This window comes from Diadema antillarum, unplaced genomic scaffold (genome assembly GCF_040938485.1).
Source record: "Diadema antillarum isolate AM-2024a unplaced genomic scaffold, OU_Dant_1.0 seq00000782_RagTag, whole genome shotgun sequence".
In the NCBI taxonomy this organism is placed as follows: domain Eukaryota; kingdom Metazoa; phylum Echinodermata; class Echinoidea; order Diadematoida; family Diadematidae; genus Diadema; species Diadema antillarum.
The window spans coordinates 1079296-1085633 of NW_027271670.1; positions in this window are offsets into that span (position 1 = coordinate 1079296).

Consider the following 6338-nt stretch of genomic DNA (forward strand, 5'->3'; position numbering starts at 1 on the left):
GGGTTGACGACACGTAATAACAATGAATAGCTTCCTCATTTTGATGACCATGTTACAAGCTATTTTTAAAGAGTCTCGTTATTCAGAGCTGATGTTATCGCTCTGCATAATTGATGAAAACGCCGAAGTTCACGAACAGAACACTACTTTCTTTACGATTAAGTTTACTATAGATGGTGAAGAGTTGATGCAAACGTGCTCGAAAAAAGGGTATTTAAGTCAAGTCAGAATACTTTCTAGTCTCACTGATCTCTGTAAGATCAAGCTATCCACAAACCTAGCGTCCACTTCTACGAGCAAGTTTCCTTTAAATATGTCGGATATCATGACCGCGTCCAGTCAAGCTTACCACGATGCTTCAAATGGTACTGGCAACCAGAGTTTTGAAGAAATCAGCGAAAGCTTTAAAACGTATTGGCAAAACGCGTACGAACTATCTGGGTTGGCATTGTCAGCGTGTTCGATATTCCTAAATGGTGTGATTTTGTCTTTCGTTCTCCTGAGAAAGAACGGAAGAAAACAGCACAACATTTTTGTCGTCAATCTTAGCCTAGCTGATGTTACGACTGCGTCGTGTTCACTCATATACTACACGAATCAACAGGTGAGAAATACACCCGCCTTTTCCATTTTTATCTAGATTAATGCAAATTGCGCCGAAAGCGATAGATTCTTCAAGGGAAATTCAACAACATGTTGAGTACACAAGCAGAAAAAATAAAGCTTACAGATAGAAGTACAGTGTATCATAAAAATCGGAAAAAGTAAGAAAATTATAGGAAAGTTATGAGTTCTATAGCTTCGCATGTTTTTACTAAAAACATCCATATACACCATACACCTGCTTACGAGATGAGACCTGGTCTTGTTTATTTGCCAATTTTTAAGTTTTGAAGCCTTCAAGGTACTGTTAACCATGGGGGGCAGTGATTTAAAATGTTCGAGTTATCACATTTCTGTGTAGGTCAGTTGTATCGCAAAACATCTTTCCACGTAATAATTTTGCAATAAAGCGTAAAATATAAGGAAATATCACTATTTTTTTCACTAAACCGTATAACTGTAGATGGTTTAGGGTAGAAACAATTCTATCATAACTATTGTTCATAATCATTTTGTATATTTGATATAACTTAACATTGATTACACTGATTAACTTTTTTTACACTGATTGCTTCTATCCGTAACTCACATTTTAGAACTATTTTAAAGCACAAAAGCTGTTTTTTTTTGTTTTATCTGCAAATGATAAACAATGTCTTCATTAATTGATTACACCTTGACTGATCTTTGAACTCTGTGTTTTGTTGCCCTGTCTCTAGATCACACGAATACGTTGATTTTTAAAAGATTAGCGTTTTTTAAGCTTTGGTGTCGACGAAAAACTAAGAACTGTAGACCCCATTCATGACTTAAACAACAATGTATGAATTCAGTTTTTACAGTTTCTCTATCATAATTATTCACTGGCTATTATAGGCACGTCCCTAATAGTTCTCACTGTGATTGCACCGATGTTACTGCGATATGGCTAGAGATACAAAAAGAGGTAATATCACGGTAATTTGTATATAAATTACCTTTATTTATAATATTACTGGCCAATCATTTCAAATCTTGTTATTGACACTTCAGGTTTATTTCTACCTGCGAGGGACTGCAGTGTTCAATGCGAGTCTCAACGTGTCCTGTCTCAGTCTCCTGTTCGTTGCCGCGTATCGATTCATAACGATCAGGGTCGATCCGTTCGGGAGGAGGAACATCGTGACCACGCCCAGATGCGTGGCGACCTGTCTTTCGGCGTGGCTCCTGCACGCACCCCACGTCATATTCACAGACCAAGTTGTCATTGCCTACGTTGCATCCACCTCCATCATCCTGGTGATGTTCTCGACTGGACTTGCTTACGCTCTCATCTACCTCGACATCTCGCGTGCAGCTCACCATGGCAACGCGACGGACAGGCGAAAAATGGATGAGAACAAACGTCTTCTGCGTACATTTGCGTTCATATACACCACAAGTATTTTGGTCTGGGTTTGGACCGGCACGTACTATATAATAGCAACCAGAAAGTTGGCGCCGACGTGGCTTCTTCAAGCCAGCGAATGGACCATAAACATCAATCTGGTTCTCAATCCCAGTATATTCGTGTGGCGGTCGCGGGAGTTTCGAGCGATGATACGAGGTTGGATACGTGGAAAGAAAACGGGCGTTGTACCAGTTGTCGCCTGATTAACCATTGCTGTCTACACAGTAGTCACCTGTATTCAACTTACGCCCCAAATTATGTCACCCTTAACTGGATTCGAGCCACGTGTTCACAATCAATATAAGGGTACGCAGGTGGTACATATAGATTTAGATATAATAAGCAAGTGCGACGATCAAATTGCTGATTATTTAGTTCAAGATAGGGTTTGTAAAGATATCACTACCGGGAATGTCCGTTTAACACTGTGCAAAGACATTGAGTATATTTATAGTATTGGTGTAATTCTATCTCGCGACTTGCATACTACTATGCATTTGAATTGTAAACAAACTTCGTTTTCCAACAATGCTGATTAAAGAGTTTGTCGCATTCCTTCTCGCAAACTTACTATATCCACTTTCATTGACTAAATTGCCAAAAGAAAGGGAAAACGTTTTTGTCAGTTCACCGCCGAAATATAGGTAACTTGTTACGGAAAAGTTATATCTTTCTTTTGTTGTTCAGTGTAGCCGATATCTGTAAGCAGGAACAAGACACTCCATCTTGCTAATGGAGTTTGTCAAATCGACACAATAAAGCATGTGTCTTTCAGTTCGTTATCTATCTATCTATCTATCTATCTGTCCGTCTATCTGTCTATCTATCCATCTATCTATCTATATCATATCTAATCTAAATATGTCGATCTATCCATCTGTATCTATCTACCTATCTGTCTATAAGATGGGTGAATAGACAGATAACAGATAGATAGTGTGTGTGAGTGTGTGTGTGTGTGTGTGTGTGTGTGTATGTGTGTGTGTGTGTACGTGTGCATGTTTATGATCAATCAAGTGAGCAGTTTCTGAGGCTGTGAATTTAGAAAACTGTGAGGGCGAACTTAGCTTGAATCGGGCAGTGCCGTATATATTATACGACACTGGAATCGGGATTATTTTATAATGGCATCTTCACACAGTACTGTTTTCGCGAATTGCTGAAAAAAAGAGCTTTACTTCCTTGTAATGACAATTTGTATGATCGAAAGGTATTTTGTGTATGGGCTCTATAACTGACATCATTGGTATGATAAAGTTCCATCAAGAGAATATGGAAGTAAGGAAGAAACAAGAAGCAGTCAAGAGTGTGCCGGGAAGATTTATTCTAAGCATGACAGGGGGAGACCTTGTGAAAACTTTTAATTAGGTTCAAATACATTTATTATTAATCCAGATCATTTCAATCGCAAGGATACATGGAATACAATTACCAATACAGAGATCTGATGAGGACATGTCCCGAGAAGTTACACTAACAGGTAATTTGTGTTAGGATGCCCTTATACAATAAAACAAGTTGAGTACAATTGATACAAAAGATTATGAACAAACACACAAATATACAAAAAAGAAAAGAAATGTAAGCAAGGTACAGGTTTACAGACATTGCAACGAAAGAAAAAAAGAAAGTCTGAAGACAATGATGCTATCGATAAAATTCAATAAAACGGCTAAATAGTAAATATCTTAACGCTTCAAGCAAGCCTATAAACACAAACACCAGTCAACAGCTCAGAGAGATTTGCGTGAACATTGTTTCCTTATTTTCTCAAGGTAAGAAAACCCCGAAATTAGGTTTGACACAAACAAGAGGACACAATTACGTCGAATCGACCAGAGAGGGCGTGCTCAGTTCAGCTACTATGAAAGCCAGGATCACCACATGGCGTACTACGTATACATTTTAGTTGGCGTATACAGTAGTCCTCGACGTGTCGAAAAAAAAAAAACAACGAAGACTTCTACTCGAAGCAGGCAGATGAGTGAAGGAACTTACCTACGCATAGTGCTCTCTTGTAGGTTGGAATGATTTTCTTTATGGAAATGATAAAAAATAAGCACATCGACATAGCGGCAGGAAGAAGTCGCCAATTTACTTTGTACGCAACTTCTGTCTAAAAAATGCCCCCAACGACGTTTGCACTCCTACAGTGATAATGCAAGAAAATTAAATGAAAATTCAATAGGCCTTCTCAAAGTTTCGTTCTTTAATTTCTCTTTTGTCTTTGAGTGAAGGGACGTATCCATACTGATGTTGATTATGGCAGGGTTTACGTTTTCTCCGTCGATAAGCACAGAATGTTATACATTGTATTATAATCACTAGTATACTTGTATGCAGGTCCTTATAGATATATTGATATCTGTGATATAGTATATAAGGAGTCCAAGCTTTTATACATCATTCCGCTGAATCTTCAAATCAGGAGAGAGAGAACGATGCAGTACGAGAAAAATTATTCTTTTACGAAATACAATAAGTTGATAATTATCTTCTTCTGTTCTGGAAAATGAAATTGCACCACCAGAGAATAGTTCAAATTATTTTCTTAATATATTATAGAAATACATATACATACATATATGAATAATTTATTAAATGGATAAATAAATCGAATATATATATAATATGTATATGATATATAAACATGAGTGAGATTTCACGTATTGGCCCCACGAAGAAATGAAGAAGCAAACTGGTAATGCATTTTTGGCCAATAAAGCATGAGTTTATTCGACTCAATAATTGTTTTTTTCGGCGCGTTCTACGCCTTCTTCAGGAGTCTTGTCAAGACTCCTGAAGAAGGCGTGGGACGCCGAAAATTTGAGTCGAATAAACTCATGCTTTATTGTATATATGAATATATTATACTATGCTAAAATCTTATGTATTTGAATGGTAGACAGTCATGTAGAGGGATGGGTCCCCGAAAGTCCTCAAAATCCCCACTAAATCACACAGATAGCTTAGATAATACATTCCAGCGTGAAGACACCACACTATTTGTCGATGTGATTAGTGGCAGAGGCTACTGGCTGATAGTCAAGAGACGGTTCGCCCTGACACAGCCGCGTCCGCGATATCCCATCGATAAGGGTGTCTCGATAACACAACCACAAAATTAATCTGCCTTCACGTCCTTTGCCACAGCAGGTAAACCTCATTGTATCATCATCACTCTGTGCAGGTATCACCGCGACCTGCTCTGGATGTTAATTAAGCCAATCACACCGTTTAACAATGGGATCATTTTGGTTTAAATTTCAATTCAATTTCAATTCAATTTATTTTCATATTTCTCAATGAAAAAATACATCAAACATAACATAACAAAATTAAATGAAATACATGATATCAAGCTGGAGATATACATTTGATATTGCAAATATATAAAACATAAAGTGGTCGATCTATGAAGTTTGAAATCTGTGAATGAATGCTAAAGAAATATGAAGGAACCTATACTTAAAAGCGAGCTTGTTGAGCGTAGGTCCCAGTTAAATCGAGTTAAAGATTAAGATGGGGAGCACGGGTACAACAATGACCGAAACATAGAGAGAAAGAAAAGGCACAATTATACAGTTATATAGCAAATTCTTCTCTAATGCAGATTTGGGGTCGGATAAGCCACATGCTGTAGGCAGATGAACCATTGTCGTTCTGGCAATAATAACAATATGACTAAAAATATAGTAACAATGATACGGTTTAGAAAGTATTAGAAATTTATACATTGCGTGTATTAAGGAGGGAACACATGCACCTGCACAAACAGCTGGTTTAACAATTCATGACAACAACCCTGGAGTACAGTACAGCGGGATAGTCCTGTACAGCACGAAACAGATTTTAATGAGCTGAATTAATGTAATTATTCAATAAATACTGTCTTAATTTGCATTTAAAGGATGATAGTGATAAACAACCTGTGAGTTCAGAGGGGAGATCGTTCCAGTATTTCGGTCCCGCATGGAAATTGTTTTCATCGCGAAAATTGTTCGAGTACGTGGAAGGTGATAAGCGTCCCGTTGGCGGGTGGGATAATTGTGAACTGAGTAGTTTCTTTTGAACATGTAAAGAAAAACATCAGGGAGATCATTCGTGGAGTATTTATACACGAAAATACATAGGTTGTAATCAAACAAGTCAGTCAATTTCAAAATTTTATTCTTGTGAAAAAATTCATTTGTATGAGATAGATATCCGGCGTTATTGATAATTCTGATGGCGCGTTTTTGGAGAAGGAAAAGCGAATCAAGCAAAAATCAGGAAGAATTACCCCATGCAAGAATTCCATCATAGC